The 23686-nt window shown below is 51.5% G+C and overlaps 1 non-coding gene across 1 annotated transcript; it reads left to right on the top strand.

The window, feature by feature from the left end:
* The first annotated feature begins 14249 nt into the window (after positions 1-14249).
* LOC125156790 (small nucleolar RNA SNORD35) lies at positions 14250-14336 on the top strand. The gene has a single exon (XR_007148774.1). It is a non-coding gene; the product is annotated as a small nucleolar RNA SNORD35 (small nucleolar RNA).
* Positions 14337-23686: the final 9350 nt, after the last annotated feature.

Genomic DNA, 23686 nt, shown 5'->3' with positions numbered 1-23686 from the left:
TAATTACTCAGAAAATACCACCCGGATACTTTTGTATACACTTATTTTATTGTAAACACGGAGCGATTTGAGTTTGTTTACCCAGTGGGTTTACCTCTTGGCCCCAGTATTTTGCACTGTGGGGATTCACAGTTGTGTAAACACCCTGTGCACGAAATGAAGTACAAGAAAGAGGCCGCGTGTTTGCTTATTAGCTTTACACTGTGAAAACTCCAAGAGTCATAATTAAAAGATTAAAACACTCAGAAATGCAAACAGCCTCACCATCATACACGCTCACTGCCTACCTGCTCCCCAACGGCATCGAGATTGAAAGAAGCCTAGTGATCACATCGAGTCTAGCGGCTTGGCCTGCAGAAACGTGCCCTCCGGGCGTGCGGGGTGGGGGGCACGGTGCTGGGCTCGGCTCCCGATCTCACCACGTTACTATCTCCCTTCCAGCAAGTTCTCTCTGCTGGACAGCCCTTCACTCCTTTTCCCTCACTTATAAATGTGCTTTTCATACCTGGCCCTTCCCTGGCTCAGTAAGGGTTTATTCCCTGTTGTAATGAAATGACCTGTCCTGAAACATGGGCACCAGGACGTCTCTCTCTGGAGTCGCCGCCCGTCTGAACGGGAAATGTCATGGCCGCTCCGGTATTTAAAATACACGGATTCCTGACTCCAATTCGCAGACCTGGGTCAGAATGACCGCGGCGGGATCCCAGGTGACTGTGATGTGCAGCCAGATCGGGTAAACAAGGGCCCAAATCATCCTCCTTTGACAAAGGCTTTTAGCAGTGGGGTCGGACGCAGAGGCCTGCCCCAGCCACAAGGGCTGGATGGGCCTGAATACCATCATCAGAGCCGTCGGCTGATCGTCTCCTGCAAGCCCTGCCAGGCCCCGCACTGGGCATTTAATATAAACTGTCTCTGCATAACCCTCGGGGGAAGGTGCTTCCATTCCCAGGAAGACTCAGAAGTTTGGAGAAATTAAGAAACGTCCGCTCCGCGTCTACACAACAGTTAGGTATCATGTTCCCGGTCTGCACCAGGTGCCGTTATAGGACGCGGAGGTGCAGCAGGGAACAAAACTGCTGTCTCTGTTCCCAAAGACTTTGCGTTCTGATTGGAGGAGACAGATGATTAATGAGTAAACACGTCGATACGTCCGATGGCAAAGGCCACAATGAAAACCAGCAAGGCGGGGTTCCGGGTGCCGGACAGCGAAGCAGGAGCTCTTTGAAGGACTCAGGGAATCCTCTTTGAGGACTCAGGGAATCCTCTCCGAGCAGAGCCTTGAATAGATTGACAACGTTTGCCACGAAGGATCTGGACGAAGAGCTGCGAGGGAGTAGAGAAACAGGTGACAGAGCCCTCGGGCCGGCCGGAGAAGAGCCCTTTCCACTGGCCTTTGACCGCCGGCTGTGTTAGCAGTTTGTTGCTAAATGGCACCGTACAACGGGTTGATACTTTCTTTCTCATCTGCAAAAATGCAGTTTGGCTCCAATGGAAAAAGCCCCCTTCAAGGGCAAGTAGGGACTTTGCATGGGGTCGTTCGTGCCGGCACTGCGAGGTGAGCGTAGTGACCACGCCCATCCGACGGGTGAGAAGACCAAGGCACAGAGAGGGGAACCGGCTGGCCAGAAGCTCCCTAGCTACCACGAGGCAGAGGTGGGGTTTGCATCCAGATCTAACCCGATAGCTGATCCCCACCGGCACATCTCTGCTCTAGTCACCGAAGGCCAGGAGTTGTAGAGCCCAGGGGAGACAGCTCTGGGGGCTGGGGGCTGCGATCTGCACCTCGGGGACTGACTCGGGATTACATATGATAAGAGGTCCCAACCTCCGTGGGGTGAGACATTGGCAGAATTCACCATGGCAGGTGCCCTCTTAATATTGGCTTTCAAAGGGAAAAAGAGTTTTTCATCGAGGCATATGGCAGCTGACACATTAGAGCATCATCGCTCCAAATTGCAGACTTATTAAAGCCATTAGAATAATTATAATTGAGAATTTACTTAAAAGCCCATAATGACTTTTTAGACAGCCTTTTGCTTGAGTGCCTTCTCCCGTGTCTGTCATCCCCAAGCCTCTTTCCCTGACACAATCCTCCCAGACCCCCTGGGAGCCTTTGTTTTCTCTTTACCGGCATCCCCGGAGCCACAGTCTTAGAAGCATTATGGAAAAATCGTGCTAAAGAACGAAAGTGGACCTCTCCAGGCCGCTTGTCTTGCTGTGATCACATCCTGCATTTCCTTAGCCTGAGCTAAAAGCCGTGTTCATTTGGCGAACTCCTACTCATCCTGCATGCCCCACCTACAATGCCCCACGTGAGACGATCCTCCTTCAGGCAGGTGATCATTTCCCCTTCTAGGCTCTTATAGTTTCTATGCACGACTTTGCTAGAGCTTTTTCAAATCACAGTTTTACTTCTCTTGTTTACATGTCTGTCTCCGTCAGAAGGCCGTGTCTTACAATTTAATTCTTCCGGTGTTTAGTGTAGACCCTGGCACACAGGTGGAGCTTAAAAAGTAACCGTAGGGGCGCCCGGGTGGCTCATTCAGTTAGGCGTCTGACTCTTGATTTCAGCTCAGGCCGTGATCTCACGGTTCACAGGATCGAGCTCCACGTCGGGCTGTGACTACGTCCTGACAGAGGCCCAGCCAACCCCCCAGGGAGCTCTAAAGCTGAGGCAGCCCTACGGAGCTGCCCTGAGATGAGATGTGGAAACCGAGTCTTGGTGCCTCACCCCTGATCAGTCATGGTGCGCCCTCTTCCCGGCAGGAGGTGCGACCTTGGGCCTGGTGGCCCTCCTCAGCCAGGGCAACCCTCCCAGGGGAGACCGTGGAATTACGAGCTACGGTTCTCGCTGCTGAGGGTCCAGCTGGGCAAGAGCAGCAACCATCCCGGCCAGGATGGCAGACCGATCAAGGGGTAGGGATGCTGCGTCTCTGAGACACAACCTGCCAGGGAGCATATGCCTGGCCCGTTGGGGTCCTCGATCCCTGATACACCTTGCCTTATTTTAATTGTAAACAGAAGCGCGGCAGCCTTGATGTGACAGAACATGATGGACCTGGCAGGGATGAGGGTCTGGGTCACCCAGCAGGGAAGTGACTGAGACTGCGGTGCTGACTGAGGGTGAAGGGGGTCTGGAAGGAGCATTGGGGGAGGGGGACGATGATGGTCTTTTACGGCCTGAGTGCTGGGGACTGTAGCGCGCCCCCCCAATTTCCCTTTCTTAATTTCCCCCGGAAGACAAGCCACGGGAGCCCTGAAGAGATGCCCCCAAGCCTCTGTGAAGAAAGGACCTGAGCAGTACCAGGGACTCTCCTGGGGGGTGGGGGGGGGGTGTGAAGGGGGGTCAGATCTCCTGCAGACCCCGAGGTCTCGTTGCCTCGCTGCCCACCCCCAGCCCTCGCTGTCTGTCCCTTGTTTGCTGAGCGAATGGACAAATGATCTGGAATTTCCAGGACGTGTTACCGGAAGTGTTCCGCGGGAGATCAGCCCGCTGCCTCCATATGCCCCCATCGGAGGTGAGCCTCGTCACTTCCACCCCCAGGGCAGAGGACGACCCCGTCTACTCCAGAGGGCACGTGTGCATCTACTGTCCGACAAGCAGGGGATCTTCAAGCTCGGGAAGTGAAGCCCGAGGCTTTTTGTTCGCGGTGCCGTTCAGCCCAACACCCGTTGTTGGCCAAGGGTAAGTCTGGGTGTCAGACTACCCTACGAGTGGAGTTAAAAATCAAGAGATAAATCCTGCCCCCCTCCCCCTTTTCTTTAAATTGCTTGCATGTGTGTTTTCTCCTGAGATTCCCCAAAGAAAGGCACCAGCTTCCTGGAAGGGAGGGGCTCTTTAATTTGCGTATCTTTTGTGAGCCTTGTTGAATGAGGCTTCCAACTTGGGCATGGCTGGGTCACACACACAGAGTCAGCCCTGGGAGTAACTCACGAAACCCACACACATGGAAGCCTGAGGAAGAGACTTCCACAAGCCACACGGCCCTGAGACGATGGTTATGGATACTATTTTTTTGAAAATTGCATCTTGTTTTAAAAGTACTAAGGGAGGTTGACTTTTTACAAGATTCCAAAATGGCTCTTTGTCCCTTTCTTTCTTTCTGGCATCATTCCAGGCACATAGTAGGTGCTCAGATAATGACAGCTACTCCATCCCCTCGTCTTGTATGCAATGAAGGATCCTTCCAAAAGATGAACAATTTGTCATGCCATACGTTTGGGGTTTTATCGAAGAGTGAACCTCAGCTGAAGAGAGAACTTTGATTCTTCATTCATTCATTTATTCACACAAGAAACTTGCTACGTATGGGCACCGTGGATTAGATGTGTTGTATTCTGTGAATAAGCAAGTGTATGTGGATTTATGTACATTATATAAAACATTATGAGACCATGATTAGGAATCATATCATTCAAATCATGACAAGGTAGGTTTGGGGGTTTTTTTTGGTGGAATTTGACAAGCAAGCTGATTATAAAATATAAATGAAAAAGCAAAGCAACAGAAATAGCTGAGACATTCCAGGGGAAGAATCAGTGATATAACTTAGGTTACAAGATATCTAGATTTGATATCAAGTTCTAAGGATGAGGACCACGTGCTGTGGGTAAAGGGTGGATCCTGGAACTGAACAGAGAGCCCAGTGACAGAATCTTCATCTATGAAAACCTTATAACTGATCAAGGGGAAAGAGTTGATTCTGGGATGACTGTCATCCATGTAGGAAAATGTTTTAACTACGACCCCCTTGTCACATGATTTACAGATATCAATTCCAGGAGCCCCGACTCTATGAGGTTCAAGGTAAAACTGTAGAAATTTTATTTATTTTTTTTAAAACTTTTTTTAACGTTTATTATTGAGAGACAGAGAGACACAGAGCATGAGCAGGGGAGGGGCAGAGAGAGGGGGAGACACAGAATCCGAAGCGGGCTCCAGGCTCCGAGCTGTCAGCACAGAGCCTGACGCGGGGCTTGAGCTCACGAACCGCGAGATCATGACCTGAGCCGAAGTCAGATGCTTAACTGACTGAGCCACCCAGGCGCCACGAAACTGTAGAAATTTTAAAGGGAGGCACGGAAGAGTAGCTTTACAGCCTTAAACTAGGAAGGGATTTATTAAACACGACACAAAAGCATATACAATAAAGAAAACAAAAATAGACAAAATTGTCTACATCACACTGAAGAGCTTCAATTTATCCAAAGGAGCCATAGAGGGTGTAAAGATAAGCCAAAACTAGGAAGAAATATTTGTACGTAGGAAATTGACAACAAATGACTTTTCAGGATATGCAATAAGCTACAAAGCAATAAGAACAAACAGCTCAGTAGAATCGTGGGCAAAACAGATTCCATTGAACAGAAAAGGCAAAATTAATGGAACAATCAACGTACAAAAACAAACACATCCTCTCTAGTCAGCAGGGAGACATAAAATAAAACCATAATGAGATGTCATTTTGCATCCGCCAGATTAGCAAAAATTATAGAATCTGACAGTAAATGCTGCGAGGAAATGGGGCAATCCCTCCTCCCGACCGACGCTGGGTGAGTGTGGGATTTGATAAAAATCACTGCGGGTCGCAATCTGGCATCACGGATGGGGCTGGAGATAATGTGTGAGTCTGCCCCAGCAATTTCACTTCTGGGTAGATCCCTGGAGAGTCTCACGATTGCCCCCAAGAAACCTGTAGAGAGTTGTCCACATCTGCACAAATTTTAACAGTAAAAATTGGAAACGCCTCAAAAGTCCATTCCCAGCAGAAATGGGTTTTTTCCAAGTGTGCTGTATTCACCCCCCTGGAAAAGTATACAGCACTGAAAATGAAGGAATTGCAGAAAGGTGCAAGACTGAACGAATCTCGTGACGGTCGTGTCGAGGGGAAGAAAGCAAGTCGCGGAGAATACGCCGTATAATTCTGATGAGGCAGCGTGGGGAGGGCTGAGGACGCAGTGCAAGCTGGCACCCCACCCCCCGCCCCCAGGTGAGATGTGTGTGACATCCCACAGGCACTCCTGCCCGCCCAAGGACACAGGGAAAGACGGAAAACAAATGGCCAAGTGATACAGGTCACCATCTTGCAGGACATGGGTCTCCATCCGTTTACGAATATCTTAGTGAATTATAAGAAAGAGGCAATCTTATCAATAGCTTAATCTCCAGAAACCTGTAGACTCAGTTTCCTGGAGCCCCAACATCACCTTCCTCTCTGCAGTGATATGGGGAACAAAGGCAAGAAGGAAGTGGCAGGTGAAATTAAATGTCCTTACAACCTGCAGCCCATTGACAGATGCTTGAGGCTGGCAGAGTAAAACATTTCCCTGGGAACTCCCTACCTGTCTAATGTGAATACCTTATTAGAGGGAAAACACCCTCAGCTCGACAAGAGCAAGGCCTCGAGTATCTTAGGAGTCCTCTCCAGCACATCAAAGTCCCTCTGGAGGCCTCCCTTTTGACCTCACCTCCCCAACTCCATAGTATAAAACTAGCCATTCTTCTCAACCCCGTGCAGCCCTTTCTGCCCATGGGTTCTGTCCCCTTGCTTTAATAAAATCACCGTTTTGGGGGCACCTGGGTGGCTCAGCCGGTTAAGCGCCCAACTTCAGCTCAGCTCATGATCTCACAGTTCGTGAGTTCGAGCCCTGCGTCGAGCTCTGTGCTGACAGCTCAGAGCCTGGAGCCTGCTTCGAATTCTGCGTCTCCCTCTCTGGCTGCCACTCTCCCGTTCTCTCTCTCTCTCTCTCAAAAATAAATAAACATTAAAACAATAAATAAAATCAAATCAAATCACCTTTTTGCACCAAAGACGTCTTCAAGAATTCTTTCTTAGTCATCGGCTCTGGACCCACCATCACCCCCAAACCTCATCAATTCCATTTATACGGAGCTCGAAATCATGTGCAACTGAACAATAGCATATTATTCGGGGTAACAAACAAGCAGGGTAAAACTATAAAGAAAAATAGGATGGCAATTACAAAATTCCCGATAAGGTTCAAGTGCCAAGGGGGGGAAGTCTGGGAAGGGTCATGCAGAAAAAAAGGCAAAGTCATGGCATCGATTTCAAGACCCAGTCGACAGGCCGCCACACACATCCCTGTGGTTCTTTTTGCCTGACACACAGCTTAGGGATAGTGTTTTCCCCTGTCTAGTATTTAATATTATCATTAAACACGGAATCGTTTATTTCTGCCTGTGTGAAAAAAAGTGAAGTCAATGGGAAAACGTTGACGGAAGGCTGACAGAGTTCCTTATTGACCTGTTTCTTGAAGGTTGAGTTTGCTCGGGAGGAAGGAGAGAGGGAAAAATTAAATATGCATCAGGCAGAAGAGGCAGGGACAAGAAGGTACAACTACGAACAGAGTTCGGGGAGGGTTACATTTAGATCAGAGATTATGGAAGGAAATTTGCATCGCAGGGGAGACCAGGTTCTCTGGGGTCCCTCCAAGCCTTACAAAGGCATTCTGTGATCACTGGGATCCATCAAAGACTTTTGTATTGTAGTAAAATATACAGAACGTAAAATATGCCCTTTTGACCATCTGTAAGTGCACAGGTCAGTACATTAAGCACACTCACACTGTTGTGCAACCATCCCCACAGCCGTCTCCAAAACTTTTCCATCATCCAAAGCCATTAAGGAATTTCTGCTGGGTAAGTGGTAGGATCAGATTTTCCCTTGGGAACAAAATCCTAACTTAAACACTAGGGACTGTCTGGCGGCAGGTGGAGGACTCGAGGGAGTTGATTTTAGGGGGTCAAACACGGCCTGAGTGAGGGACAGTAGAACTAAGGGAGGTAGTGTGGTCCTGGGCGAAATACACAGATCTGTGTGATGAATGGCGCGGGAGAGAGGGGATGGCGTCCAGGGTAAACCCAGCTTTCCGGGTTGGGTGCCTACTGGGGTCATTTACGAGAACAAGGTTATAAACAAGAAAGAACAGGTTGGTTAGGTTCGTAAAGTCAGCAGTGCTCTACGATTTCCGCCCACACGCTGCGCGATTAACACTGTCCCCCTCCCTTACCCCACTCCACACCTTACCTCCCCGACCTCGATGGACGCAAATCCTGTTTCATGCTAACAAAGTGGGCAAAAGAAAGGATGGATTCCCCGTAATCTTGTGGTTTTGCTGGCGGGAAGACTGAGTGAGTATGTGGCTGAGATCCAGTTCAAAGTGTGAACTTGCAGGTGAATGGGAAGTCAGCCAGAGCCCTGGGGGCACACCCCCGGCTTAGGGATCCGGTATCCACCTCTCCAGCTATTAGTGGCACCCTGTGGCATCGGTCCCACTCTGACCCTCAGAGTCTTGCCCAAAGCTACAGGGAGCTGCCCGAAGAGCCCCCAGTGCCTGGAAGAGGCATGACAGAGGCCCCAGCATGGCACCTGACGTCATCGTCACGCACCCGTTGATGGAAGCTGGCTCCCTGCCTCACACGAGGGGGAAGGACTGAGTGAGGGCTTGATCCCGGCCATCATTCTGCAAAGTGGCGGAGAAGACAGCCTCGGACTGGGAGCAAGAGTGTAGACCGGAGGTCCGTAGACAACAACCTGGGAGCCAAACCCGAGAGGCCACCTGCTGTTGGACAGCCCAGACTCTAAGTGTGGTTTCTACATTTTTAAATGGCGGGGGATAAAAACCCAAAGAAGAAAATGTTTTGTGACCCGTGAAATGAAATGAAATTCATACTTCAGTGTCCGTAAATAAAGTTTTATTGGAACACAGCCTTGCTCTTTCTTTCCCTCATTGTTTATGGCTGCTTTGGGGTTAGGAGGGCAAAGGTGAGAAGCTGCCACAGAGCCCGGATGGGCCACGAAGACCACGATATTTCACGGAGGATGTCTGCCCACTCCTAGTACAGACCTTGAGGGCCCAACGCTTTTGCCTGGGGAGGAAGAGAACTCTGGGTCAGCGGGGGTGGGGAGCGTTAGCCTAGCACCTGTCACCTGCCTGGGAGAAACCAGGGTAGTCTAACACCCAAGTTCGGCTCCCGAAGGACTGTCCAACCGTGGCTTTGACGGGCGTCGTGAAAGAAAAGCTGCCCAGCGTGAAGACCCAGCGCCCTCGAAGGTTCGAGCCGAGAGTCTAAAGGATGAGTGGGTATTACCTCCGCAAGAGGAAGACAGACTGGAACAGCATTTGCAAAGGCCCTGGGGAGCACACAGACTTTCAGGAGCAAAGAAGGACCAAAAGGGTAACGTGGCCGGAGTTGGGTGATGGGGGGAGGTGGGGGTGTGGCAGGGACAGGCAGGGGGCGGGGGGTGGGGGCCTGCCTGCTGGTCGGCAAGCGAGCCCCGCCTCCTTTTCCCACCTTCCTTTCCACTTGACTCCCCTTTCCAGCAGGCCGGATCCAATTTGAGCAGAGGAACTGGATGAATTATCACGCGTCCACACCTTGGTTATATTATCCAGCCATAAACGTTCAATTAAGGAGACTAAGTGCATGCAAATGACCTAAGCTGTAATTTAGTGCGACTTGAAGAAAGATTGGAGGTGGTTTGGACAGTAGAATCACCACCTGTATCAAGTAGGTGTGTGCGCAGGAGACAATTTGAATAAGGTACTTAGCGCCGTGGCCGGGACATCGTGAGGGCTCGATATACACTCCCTATTATTATTATTATTATTGCCATCATCCCAACCCCACTGATCATCATTTTTATTTCCTGGACAAGGAATGAAATCACTAGTCGAAGAGAATCATTAAGATGGGCATACTTTTTTTTTAATCTTTGTTTTTAACATTCTCACGACTGTTATGGAGGCATCATCCTTTCTCTTGCCATTTAGAATCTTAAACTCATGAGATTATTTGAAGAAGATGAGACCGGGGGGCCTGGGTGGCTCGGTCGGTGGAGCATCCGACTTCGACTCAGATCACGACCTCACGGCGTGTGGGTTCGAGCCCCACCTCCGGCTCTCCGTGCAAAGCCCACTTTGGACCCTCTGTCTCCCTCTCTCTCTGCCCCTCCCCTGCTTGTGTGCCCTCTCTCGCTTTCGCTCTCTCTCTCTCTCTCTCAAAAATAAATAAACATTTGGGGAGCCTGGGTGGGTTAAGCATCCGACTTTGGCTCAGGTCATGATCTCGCAGCTCGTGGGTTCGAGCCCCACGTGGGCCTCTGTGCTGACAGCTCGGAGCCTGGAGCCTGTTTCAGATTCTGTGTCTCCCTCTCTCTCTGTCCCAACCCACTCGCATTCTGTCTCTCTCAAAAATAAATAAACATTCAAAAAAAAAAAAAAAAACGTTGAAAAAAGGGGCTCCTGGGTGGCGCAGTCGGTTAAGCGTCTGACTTCAGCCAGGTCACGATCTCACCGTCCGTGAGTTCGAGCCCCGCGTCAGGCTCTGGGCTGATGGCTCGGAGCCTGGAGCCTGTTTCCAATTCTGTGTCTCCCTCTCTCTCTGTCCCAACCCACTCGCATTCTGTCTCTGTCTCTCTCAAAAATAAATAAACATTAAAAAAAATTTTTTAATCAATAAATAAACATTTAAAAAATAAATTAATTGAACACGATGAGACCACGCAGGTTCTGCTCACTGCTCCCCGCCAGGAGACGCCAGGAGAAGGAGCCTCTGAGGAGAGCACGCTCCCCAGGCAGAGACAAGCACAGGTCGGGTCTCAGGGGGACTTGCCACCTCCTATGTCCCGGGGTGCCCCCCAGTCCCTGGAAACCCAACACCGGAGGGAGGGAGGGAAGCGTCTGCTACCAGCATGGGCTCTGAGTGCTGAGTCAGCCCGGAGCTGTAAGGTGAGTAATTGCCCTGTGGTTGCTCAGCTCTGACCCACAGTCTGGATCAAAGAAGAAAGCTCCAGAGCTTTCAGTCCTGCAGAGAGGCCCCTGGCCTGATGAATAGTGCGAGTGTCCTCATCTGAACCCTCTTCCCTTCCTCTTCGGGTTCCAGACCTCCCCGCAGCGCCGCACCGGCGACCTGTCTGGGAGGACCGTCCGGCCACCTGGGCCTGGGCCTGTCTGGGGGTCGGGGGCTGCGTAGGACTCCTGGTCCTGGCCGCTGTGCCTCTGGGTGCTCCCTCCCCGGCCGCCCCGGCTCCCTGTTCGAGCCCGGGAGAGAACAACAGCGAGGACACTGACGGGCAGGGCTTGGGGACCCGACTGCCTGCGTCAAACCCAGCCCCGCCACCCTCCAGCTGTGTGATCTTGAACAAGTGACCTAACCTGTCTGTGCCTCGTTTTCCTTACCTGTTAAGTGGGAATAATAGCTAATTCCCTTTGAGGATTACATAGGACACGACAAGTGCTGAGAATGGTGTCCGGCATACAGAAGGTGCTCCATAAATCCTGGTTCTGCAAGCTAATCATGCCGAGTGCCCGGGTGGGCGGCCTGAGTGCACGCCCTGCACAGCCGCACAGGGCCCCCAGCACTTCGGAGAGCCCTGGCCGGGCCTCCCGGGGGGCTCAGTCGGTTAAGCGTCTGACTTCGGCTCAGCTCATGATCTCACGGTTCGTGGGTTCCAGCCCCGCGTCGGGCTGTGCGCTGACAGTGTGGATCCTGCTTGGGATTCTCTCTCTCTGCCCCTCCCCTGTTCTTTCTCAAAACAAATAAATAAACATTAAAGAAGGAGGAGGAAGAGGAGGAGGAGGAGGAGGAGAACCGTCCGTGGCTTAATGCTTTGCTCTCACTGTATTGAAGTTCTTAGTAATTTTCGAGAAGCGACCCCACTGTTTCACTCTGCCCTGGGCCCCACGGCTTAGGCAGCAGGTCCTGTGGCTCCCATTTATGGGGCCCCTCTGTGCCAGGTGCTACCGAGGCACTTTGCAGACGCAACCCCGCAGCCTTCCCTTTGATCCGACCAGCTTGGTGCTCTCAGATGAGGACGCAGAACTCCCGAATGGCTCTCCCTAAAAGCTCACTGTGTAGGGGTGAGGTGTGGCCTCAGAGGCTGGCAGAGCGTCCCCCACCCCCCATTCCCCTCCCCGGTCTCTCTCCGAAAGCTTGCAGGCTGCCTTCGCCTCTGTGTCCCTGACTGGAAGCTTGAAGCTGGTCAGAAGGAGTCTGGGGTCGCTGAGATAGATTTGTTAGATTCGTCCGCAAAGGAAACATAATCTATCCCAGATGCCTTCATTAAATTGTATACGGGTTTCTAGAGTAGACAGAGTGGGAGCTTGCGGGCAAGAGTCTGCTAACGTGCGTGGTTGTTTTTCCGGCCAGTGTAATATGCACGTTCGCACGTCCGTTACCTGAATTAGCTGCCGACCCCTGGGAAATTTTACCCAAAATCCCCAGTGCTTGCTTCCCTTAAGGCATCAGCCGATCTGGCGACTCTGGGCCTTCGCCCCCAGCTAGCCCACGGGGCAGGGCTGAGCAACAGTTGCCCTAATTTTAAGGTGGGGTGTGGGCCTTGCAGCCAGCCAGGGCTCCCTCCCCTCCCTGGGGCCGATCTCAGTACTGGTTCGCTCTTAGGGTCTCTCTGGCCCCCAATACCATCAGCTTCCAGGGCCCTGCAAGCTTTGAGCTTGACTTCGGTCGCAACCCAGAGAGGAACGGCTGTCCACAAAGGACACTGGTCCGGGGTCAGAGGAGCCGGGTGGACCTCCCAGCCCTGCCCCTGCACCATGAGGCCAGGCAGAGACAAGACCACAGGCTTCAGAGCCAGACAGGCAAGCTCAAGGTTGATTCCCAGTGTCCCACCAGCTCAGTCTCTGTGACGCAGCGTGCGTGCGCTCACTCCTGTTCCTTCAGCTGTGACACGGGGACAGCAGTGCCCCCCTTCATTTGTCCTGCTGCCACACTGCGCCTGGCACCTTGCCTTCTTTGTCTCCAGCCGTCCCCGGATCTCTGCTAGGTGTGATCGCCATGAGCCATTGAAACGGAGGCCGAGAGATCTCCCAGTCACAGAACCAGTAACAGATGCTAAGTTAGGATCCAGCCCCCCACAGGCCTGTGTGGAGACCAGTGGCTTTGCTGTGTGTTCGCGGGGGGGGGGGGGGGGGGGGGGGGGGGGGAAGCAGCCTGAGGCAAAGGCACTTAGCAGGGAGGCGTTCCGGTCCCTGACTCGTGGGACTCAGCCGAGGGCCCGGGGTGGGAAGAGAGGTGTGCATTAAGCGTCTTGCTCTGATTCCCCTTGTGCCTGGGGCAAAAGGAAGAACTGCCTGCTAATCCCGACGCCCACGCAGCTCTGCTGTGGGGAAGCTCCGGAGTCTGGAGTGGCCGGCGGGGGGCACATACTGTTCTTCCTCCGACGTCTGTGGCCCTGAGGTGGTCAGCAGCAGGGAGGAAGGGGGTGACGGGGGCTGAGCAGACCCCAGGGAGCCAGTGGTGGCAGGGACGGTGGCCTCGGGTTCACCAGGTGATGGTCTGAAAGACAGTGAGAGAGGCTGGGAGCCCAGGTGACCCACTCAGAGCACCTGGAGGACACCTGAGACTCCCGATCACATACTGGTCACATGTATGTGTATGCACGTGTGTGCACGTGTGTGTGTGTGTGCACGTGCGTGCATGTGCATGCATATGCATGTATCTGCATATGTATGTGTGTGCATGTGTAGTGTATCTGTGTGTGCATCTGTGTGTATCTGTGTGTGCACGCGGATGTGTCTGAATGTGTGTACGCGTGTGTATGTGTATCTGTATGTGTATATGGGTGTGTATGTAGGTGTATGTTGTACATACGCATATGTGTATCTGTAGGTATAGGTGTATGTATATATGTATCTATTTATATATAATAACACATGCTTATGTATATATTTAGAAATACATATGCATGTGAGTATATTATGTATATGCATATACCTGTGCACACACGTATACGTGTGTATATGCATATAATATGTATGCATGCTTCTACATGTACACATGCATGTAACATGCATATATATGTGTGTACATTGCATATATATGTATATATCTTACATACCTTGAGCCTTAGGATACAATTATCCAGTAAATGAAATTAAAAAGCCTTTGCAATGGGTGGAGGTGGTCGAAAGATACAAACCTCTGGTTATATAATAAGTAAGTCTTGGGAATGTGCGGTAGAAGCGAGACGACTATAGTTAACAATACGTATTATATGTTTGAAAGTTGCTAAGAGAGATCTTAGGGGCACCTGGGTGGCTCAGTCGGTTAAGCATCCAACTTCGGCTCAGGTCACAGTTGCATGGTTCACATGCTGACAGCATGGAAGCCCCTCCCCTGCTTGCTGTCTCTCTCAAAATAAGCAAATATACTTAGAGAGAGAGAGAGAGTAGATCTTAAAAATTCTCATCACAAGGAAAAAAACTTGTGCAGATGATGTCTCTTCCTCACGATGGTCTGCGGGTGCCACTGTGGGCAGAGCAGATGATGCCAATGGCCCAGCTGATGCCAGGAGGAGGGAGCAGGGAGCCCTTCCGGGGGCGGGTGTATCTTTCAGCTTGTGCCTTCTGAGACAAGGGGGGGTCCGCTATGACAGCTCGTCACCTCTGCCCCTTAGCCACCTTGGCTGCACTCTGTCATAACTTCACTTCTCCCCCTGCCCCCACAGGGGAAAAAAAGAAAATCGTGACCACGTGTGGGGATGGGTGTTAAGTAAGCTTATGGGGGTAATCATTTCTTAATATATATGTATGTACATTGTATACCTTAAAGTAACACAATGTTGTATGTCAATGATCTCAATTGTAAAAATAAATCAATAAGTACACAATGCTTAAAAGCCTTTGTATATCTTAGTACTGAAGGAGGCCTCTGAGGAGGGGTTAGAAATCTTGAAAGTGGGCCTCATGCCCTGCTGTTAAAAAGGCAACATACAGAGAAAGACAGATACCATATGTTTTCACTCTTATGTGGATCCTGAGAAACTTAACAGCAGACCACGGGGGGGAGGGGAAGGAAAAAAAAACAAAAAAAGAAGTTAGAGAGGGAGGGAGGCAAACTATAAGAGACTCTTAAAAACTGAGAATAAACTGAGGGTTGATGGAGGTGGGGGGGAGGGGAAAGTGGGGGATGGGCATCGAGGAGGGCACCTGTTGGGAGGAGCCCTGGGTGCTGTATGGAAACCAATTTGACAATAAATTTCATATTAAAAAAAAAAGATAAAATATAGGGAAAAAAAAGGCAACAGACGAGGTGCCCAGGTGGCTCCGTGGGTTAAGGATCCTACTCTTGGTTTCGGGTCAGGTCATGATCTCATGGTTCGTGAGATCGAGCCGAGTCGGGCTCTGCACTGAAACTGCGGAGCCTGCTTGGGATTCTCTCTCCCTCTCTCTCTGCCCCTCCCCCACTTGCGTGCTCTCTCTCTCTCTCTATCAAAATAAACATCGAAAAAATTAAAAAAAAATAAAAGCAGGCAGCAGACTTTCCGACGAATACAATCAGAACTGGCTCTGAGACCTCGTTTCACCCAGCAGCTGAGGCCCAGACAGAAGGAATTACAGACACATAACCTCCTGTTTCATTTTTCTATTTCTAGGTGACTGCCAGTTATGGCTGGCAGGGACCGTTCACATCCGCCTCCCCCTCTAGTGTGGGCGCCCCCCCCTTGCAGACAGCAGAGTCGGGCGACGGGGCCTGGCCCCCTCCGCATCGGCCTCCCCACGGAAAGGCAGGTGCCCCTTTGGACGCCCGACCTGTTCTGTTTCCTCTTTGGGAGCTCTCGTGAAATAAGGCACCTTTTCAACCAGCAGCAAATGAAACCACATGTAGGATTCCAGGGCCACTGCTTGAACGCCCCCGCAACGACAAACGAGCGAGATCTAGAACCAAAGCTGAGCTCTGAGCTTGGGGACCCGTGTCTGCAGCCCTCGCATCGACGTCCCGCTCACCCAGAACTGCCTGCGGGGATGTGCAGGAGAGAGGATGGTGAAGGAGGGCAACTTACCCTCCAGGGGTTCTGGGCCTCAGAAGGCAGGTGGGTGCTGAGAGCCCCTTGGCCTCCCCTTACAGCTCTCTGAGGCTCACGTGCAGGTACAAAGAATCTTCCAGAACAAGGCTTCCCAGGAACCCCCAGGCAGCTCTCCTCCCAGGGCTCTAGCCAGCAACAGCTGGTGTTTCGGCAGCTGCCCCAGAGGGAGTTTTCGGATGCCAGGAGAGCCTTCCCGCCAGCAGCCTTTAATTAAGAGCGCCAGGATTACAGTCGCTAGGAGTCAAGAGGGCACCCCTCTTTCCTTAAACTTTGCCAGTTTGAGCACAACAGCCTTTTCATGGGTAACAAGGGACCGTTTTGTACATGCTGACTTGTCTCAGGAGAGAGCTGTGGTCTGCAGAGAGAGATCTAGAACTCTAGAGCTCCCGTCACGCTTCTTACATTTGCTGGGAGATCACCGATCTCTTGCATCCGTTAGCAGAGTCTGGCAAGTGGCGGGGAGGTGGCCAGGATCCCCTGGTAATTTAGCGACAGCTGCAGGATCACCCTTCTAGCATGGCAGGCCACGTGGAGCCCGCCTGAGCCAACGTGTGGGGGCTCCACATGGCGTTATCATAAATAAGAGGTGTGAGGCTGCTTCAGACAATGAGCCCCCTCTGACAGTTCCCGTAAGCTTCCCTCTGTCCCGAAACCCACACCTGGTGACACTGACGTGCCTGGAAAGAAAGAGATATGAGCACAGACACCAACCCCCGTCTCTCTTCTTCTCTTCCTTCAACCTTAGCTCAGACTCGCACAAGGCACCTGCTATGCGCTAAACCCCGTGCAGAGAGTTGAGAAGGCCCAAGGTCAGCAGAAGAGTCAGGAAGCAAGCACACCCTGCGTGTCTACGGAGTGGTGGGCATTGCAAGCTGAACACACACAGATTGAGAGGCTCAGACGCTTCTCTGCTTTACTCACGGCCGGAAAGAGTTGTGAACTGTTCACAGCAAGAAAGCCAGTCTCCTTCTAGGCGTGTGGCCAGCTGTAGAAAGCCGATGAGAAATGAGAGGGGGTTGGGGCGCCTGGGTGGCGCAGTCGGTTAAGCGTCCGACTTCAGCCAGGTCACGATCTCGCGGTCCGGGAGTTCGAGCCCCGCGTCGGGCTCTGGGCTGATGGCTCGGAGCCTGGAGCCTGTTTCCGATTCTGTGTCTCCCTCTCTCTCTGCCCCTCCCCCATTCATGCTCTGTCTCTCTCTGCCCCCAAAAAATAAATAAACGTTGAAAAAAATAAAATAAAATAAAATGTTTAAAAGAAATGAGAGGGGGAATTAGGGGTAAGGGTGTGTGTGTGTGTGTGTGTGGAGGGACCTGGGGCTTCTTGATGCTATACTCATTGCTTCCTTATTTTCCTTTGCAAACTCTTGGGGCCTTTGATGACACGCTTAGCCCAGTTGCATGGCGTTGATACAAGTTATCTCTTCGATTCTCAGTTTTTCACAGGGAAATGGTGACAGATTCCTCATTTTGACAAATAAGAAAATTGAGGCCCCCAAAGGGTGTATTCCTCACCTGAAGACATTCAGAAAGATGATGAGAAAGCCAGGAATACTTCCACAAGTAGTCACCAAGAACCTGCCATAGGGCAGACACATGGGTTCAAGCCCAGGAATTCCCGTTAGTCCCGCTCTACGAACCTGCCTCTCCGATTCCATTTGGGAAGCCAGGCGTGACTCAAATCGTATCGTATTTGAAGACAGAGAGTCCTGACACTTGTTCGTCTCTTTACAAAGGCGTGTACTCATTTATTCACTTATTCGTTCGTTCGCCAATTATTTGTTGGGTGTCTGCTACGTTCCAGGCATGGCACTCGTTACTAGGAATTCACTGGTGACCAGAAAGAGACACTGTCCCGTCCCTTATGAAGCTGACCTTCTAGAGGGGTGACAGCCAGTAATCGGTTAACCATAATCGTGAGGGTCAGCTGCGAACTGAGAGCCACGGCCGGAAGGAAGGGAGCTGAGGCCAGTCAACCCAACTGGGTCCAGGAAAGGTTTCCCGGGGAAAGTGAGGTAGTCCTGGGGTCCAAGGTAAGGAGGAGTTCCCTGGATGAAGGCAAGGACCAGGGAAGGACCTGCTGCTCAGGGGGTCTCCTCTAAGACATCCCCATCTGCCCGTTCACAGGCACCTCAACCCCATCCTGACCCAACGTCATCGCCCCCGAATCTGCCCTCACCTCACTCAGCGAAGAGCTGTCTCGTCCTTAGTCCTCAGGCCAGAAGGCCGGAGACATCTCAGACTCCTTCCTGCCCTCACACCCCGACTCTAGCAATTACCAAGGCCTCTCCGCTTTTATCCCGTATTTATCAAATCTTTCCCCTTCTTCCAATTCTCTCTACCAAGGCTCTGCTTGAAACTTAACCTTTCTTGGGGCGCCTGGGTGGCTCAGTCGGTTAAGCGTCCGACTTCAGCTCAGGTCACGATCTCGCGGTCCGTGAGTTGGAGCCCCGCGTCGGGCTCTGGGCTGACCGCTCGGAGCCTGGAGCCTGTTTCCGATTCTGTGTCTCCCTCTCTCTCTGACCCTCCCCCGTTCATGCTCTGTCTCTCTCTGTCTCAAAAATAAATAAACGTTAAAAAAAATTTAAAAAAAAAGAAATTTAACCTTTCCATTGGGAGTGGGGAAATACTGAAATTACATCATTCGACCCTAGAGACACTGGGATGAACGAGTAGGCACAATCCCTGCCCTTTTAGAAGGTTGAGCAGAAAGTCAAACATTTTTCCATTGGCTTTCTGACGGCCTCCCTGCCTCCAGCCTTGTGCTCTTGACTCCAGACTCCACACTCAGCTAGAATGGCCTGTGTGCGATGTGAACCTGACACAGCCCATCCCCCCTCCCCCTTCTCCACAGAATTCAGTCCAGTGATCTTAACAACATCACCCGGGGCCCTTCCCCTTTCAGGGCTATCACCTGCCCGTGCCCAGACCACATCTGAAAACAAAGACCCGCAAAATGTCTCTTCAAGAGCTATGTGCGTGAAGGGAATAGATTAAGGACTATATACCCTTGGGCACTATTTAGTAGCTTTCTCATTTCGACTTGTTTCTCCTTTCGCCAGGTGACATGCCATACATTAGACACTGGGAAGGGATAAAAATAATAAGTCGCAGGCAATGTCAGAATAGACCAGTGGAGGAGCGCCTGGGTGGCTCAGTCGGTCGAGCGCTCGACTTCAGCTCAGGTCACGATCTCCCGGTTCGGGAGTTCGAGCCCCGCGTCGGGCTCGGTGCGGTCAGCACAAAGCTCGCTTCGGATGCTCTGCCCCCCTCTCTCGCTGCCCCCCACCTCTCTGTTTTTCTCAAATGAATAAGCATTGGGAAAAAAAATAGATGGCTGGAGGAGGATGAGTGTTTTGCTGAATCCACTGTGGGATTTTCCTGCTTTGTAGTTAGAGACAAACTTAACCCTTCCTCTGCCTGAAGGCACTGTGGCCGTCAAAAGCCTAGAGGCTTATAGCTAAAGTGGCCCAGAGGTGGTGGCCCCTGTCAGCTCTAATCGCCTGAACGAAAACACTTCACCCCTGTCTACTTCACACTAATCTCAGGAAAGGCCTGAGGTCACCTTTTCAAACCTCAAGAGTAGCCCTCCAGAGCTGCTCCCTTTCCAATTCAGGAACAAATATGGAAAGGCCCGATGGGTGTTCCTGTAACTGTATGTACGATTTTCATTTTCAAATCGGGAGGATGATCCTTAGCTGGGAAACCTTTTTAAAAGCAGTTGCAAATGAATTGTTACTTACCGATTTTTGTGTTTAAAACAACGCGTACAGTTTTCAACTCGGCATCTGCCAGAGAGGAACATCAGGGTCAGAGCGCTCTAGTGCACAGAAGGAACCCAAATTGGACTTGGACATGTCTGGATTTGAGTGCTGGATGCATCACGCCCCAGCTGTGTGGCCTTGGGCAAGTTACCCAACCTCTCTGAGCACTGTTTTTTTCATATCGAAAGGACTCCTATCTATCCATCCACGAAGTATGGTTGGCGGGTATAAGGGCACCTGGAGTTCACACAGGGAAGAACTGATTCAAGGCCAACGGGAATCCAAATCCTTCATTCTCTAGAACTGATGAGCGTTCCTCTACTGGCTACAGTTGACTACCATGTGGTGTGTGTGCTTCAACCTCCAAATCCGGCACCCATAAAACTTTTCGCCCTGGGCCTAAGGGTAGCCTCAAAATTCTTTCAACGTCCACTCAATGCAACGTCGGCCCACCAGTTTGAGGCCCCATGAGAGGAAACATATCACCATGTTGGCCCCTGACCCTTATCAGCCCAGAAACCGTGCATGACAGAGGCTCAGTGGTGGACCGAGGGAAGCAGGAACTGGCCTTTCTCTGGGTTTTCTCTGTCTTCCGTTTCTAAGACTGAAGACTCACAGGCCATCAGGGCTGAACCAGACTGCCCAGCCTCCTCAGTTTACAGGCAGGGAAACTCAGGACAGAAGAAACAAGATCTTCTAGCAAGCCTTCCTTCGGACGTCTGCTTTCTCAGACTAGCCAACCATCTGGTAACAACAGCCAGGAGACTTCGTGCTGTGTGTTAGGGCTCTCTGACGACACAGGGAGGCTCAGATCCTCAAGCCCAAGACCAGTCCTGGCTCGTCCTGTGGCACCCAGTCTAGCGGACGTTGCCCAGGTTCCAGGAGCGTCCGGCCAAGGCCAAGGATGAGAACGACCACAGTGCCTCCCATCCCAGTGGAAACGCCAGCGTTAGAGTCAAAACTGCCAAGATGTTTGCTCTGCCACTGAGACCCGGAGGGAGCCTGGAGATTTCACCCAGTCTGGGCCTCCCTTTGGGCCTTCCTCACCTACAAAACTTTAAATAAACTTGAAAATAATAAGAATAAAATAAACGTAACCATCGCAATCAGACTGAACTCACATATTTGTCTCCCAAACCACTTTGCCTAGTGCATTTCACTCTGCTCGGCGCAGGGAGGAATTTCCCTGGAGACCCATCCCTGGCCGCATTCAAGCAGAGACTAGATCATCCACGGGTCCGTCCTGCTGTTTCCAGGATTTCTGTACTTTGCCGAGGAGCTTCTAAAACCCTTTGAGAGCCAGAATTTCTGCAAATCTTTGATCTGTCCATCTGGGTTGCTGCCCAAGGAGGGTTAGGAGATGAACTGTGGAGAAAGTTAATTTAATCTTGTGAAGAGCCAGGAAACAGAGCAGGGCTGTTGCCAGAAAGACTCAGTGTAGTCAGAAGACAAGACTTTCTCATTCAAAATCGCCCACGGCAACTCCATCCTTATTAAAGTGTAATGTAAAATCGTAACGTGGACATTGTTCCTATTCATAAAGGAGCTTATAAAAATGACTTCAAGGCAAGTTCACTGTCCCTCTTCACTATGGGGGCCATTCCACTGCCTCAGTAATACTGGGGATGTTAAGAGAGACTTACTGGGGTCACAGAGCTGAGGATGTCAGAAGACACGGGCGTGACGCACGGACTGGCTCCTTTCTGATTACCTAACCCCAGTCATTGAACCCTAAAGCCCAGAACTTTGGGAAGTGGGAAAACGCTTGCGTGAAAAGAAAAAAATAAAAGTTGACCGCAACTACCCTCAGTTTGCTTAACAGTAGACCCAGAGGCTCTTCCCGAGAAGGGTCAGCCGTGCCTTGTGACCGAAACAGTCCCGAGCAAGGGCGGGCAGAACCTTGACGCCCTCCATGGCTTCAGCCTGCTGCGCCTGCCGCGGAAGTGAGTCTATGGCCCCAGCCCAGGCTCAGATTTCCCAGCTGACACGACCAGGGTTCCACCTGAAATCCTAATTGGGATCTAAATCACCCACTGGGACAGGTGCTCCCGCCAGGCCTCAAGCCCCGTGCCGGGTGACTCAACATGGTGCCCCTTGTGTGGGCCACACGCTGTAACACACGTGCTTGTCCTTGTCTGGTCCTCTGGTCCCCGGTAAGTCCAGATTCATTCTCCCACCTGAGAGGTCTTCAGAATTTGAACGAGGGTGGCTGAACAAGTTGTAGTCCCCAGGCCTGGAGGGTGGCCCCTTCAGGATGGGCTCCGGCTTGCAAAGAGCCTAGCTCTGGGTACCCCCCGCCCCAGAGGCTCCAGCTGAGGTCAGAGCTGGACACCACTATTATTCCCACAAGGCTGCCCCTGAGGCCTGAGGGTTTTGGCATCATATCTTTGACTTCTTCTCATCTCAACCCCCAGACCTTTCGGCGAGGGATAGAGCAGAAAGCAGTCTGTCCTCCAGTCTGGGATGAGAATGAGGGCATCAAGCTCCTCAACTCCGGTAGGTGAAACACAAAAGAAATTCAAAAGAAATTCAGCTCTGTAGTGGGGAGGGTCCCAAAGTCCTACAACCCGAGCAACGGAAAATCCCTATTGTTTTCAGAGGAGATGTGCCAAGGGCTTGGGAAGGAGGAGCAAACGGGCTGCTCTGGCCCATCCCTGAGATAGAAAGAACCACCAGGCACTTTCCCTGCCGTCCCAGCTGACTTGGAGTATCTGCACACCGGTCACCTCAGCCCGTGACATAGTAACACGTCTCCACCCACCCCCAGTGGCCCCAGCTCCTAATACACACACACACACACACACACACACACACACACTGTGTATGTTTGGGAGGTGCTCCCATCCGGGGCCCTGCAGCTGCCGGTGACCCGGCTGAACTTCAGGGGATGCAGCAATCCTCGAGGTTGAGGGTGATTCCTGCGTGTGTGTGCAGGGCCTTCCCCGGAGCAAAGGGGCTACAGCCCTCCCCAGATTCCCAAAGCAGGATCTGGGGGGCCATAGACACTAAGGAAAGTGAGTTTCAAACAAATATTCTCAAAGCGCTCTGCAAATTGAAGAGTCTGGGGATGTAGTGTTCTCTGAAATGACTCAGTCTCTGAATCTACACGTTTCCTCTCACCTAGTTGGCAGGTGGCTTTTACTTTTCAAGGGAGGCACGTGCCCTCAGTCCCTGTCCTGTCCTCTTGCTTTGCTGTGGCTGCGTCCTAACACCCTCAGAGCCAGAGGGTAGGGACTCACCCGGCGGGTCTTGGCTGCAGGAATTAGGACTCAGCCCATCTGGCTGGGGGGGGGGGGTGGGGTGGGGTTTCAGGGTAGGGAAAGCACTCTCAGCATGTGTGTGTTTATTCCCTAGGATCCGGATTGCTTGTGATGACATCTTAATCCCACTCTGAATCGGCATTTACACCAGTAAAAAGTCGTGTACAGAAAAGATCACTAAAAACCTGACATACATCAGTGTTAAGAGGCATATCGGACATCTGGGTGGCTCAGTCAGTTAAGCGTCCGACTTCGGCTCAGGTCATGATCCTGCAGTTCGTGAGTTCGAGCCCCGTGTCAGGCTCTGTGCTGACAGCTCAGAGTCTGGAACCTGCTTCGGACCCTGTGTCTCCCTCTCTCTCTCTCTCTCGGCCCCTCCCCTGCTCATACTCTGTCTGTGTGTGTCTCTCTCTCAAAAATAAACAAACATAAAAAAAAATTTTAATATTAAGAAACATAAGCCTGGTTTTATGGAGCTGGAGTAGGCTCTTCCCACGCGTATAACCATAACCATAGTAATCCCAGGCCTGCGTTAACAAAATACCACAGGGGCCCCTGGGCGACTCAGTCGGTTGAGCTTCCGACTTCGGCTCAGGTCATGATCTCACGGTTCGTGAGTCGGCGTCGGGCTCTGTGCTGACGGCTCAGAGCCTGGAACCTACTTTGGATTCTGTGTCTCATTCTCGTTCTCTCTCTGCCCCTCCCCCTCTGTCTCTCTCTGTCTCCCAAAAATAAATAAATGTAAACAAAATTGTCAAACCCCCCACAGATTGGGTGGCTTAACTAATGGAGATTCCTCGTTCACAGCTCTGGGGGCT

Source organism: Prionailurus viverrinus, chromosome F2, assembly GCF_022837055.1.
Source record: "Prionailurus viverrinus isolate Anna chromosome F2, UM_Priviv_1.0, whole genome shotgun sequence".
Classification (NCBI taxonomy): domain Eukaryota; kingdom Metazoa; phylum Chordata; class Mammalia; order Carnivora; family Felidae; genus Prionailurus; species Prionailurus viverrinus.
This window is presented reverse-complemented; position numbering and strand designations above follow the sequence as displayed.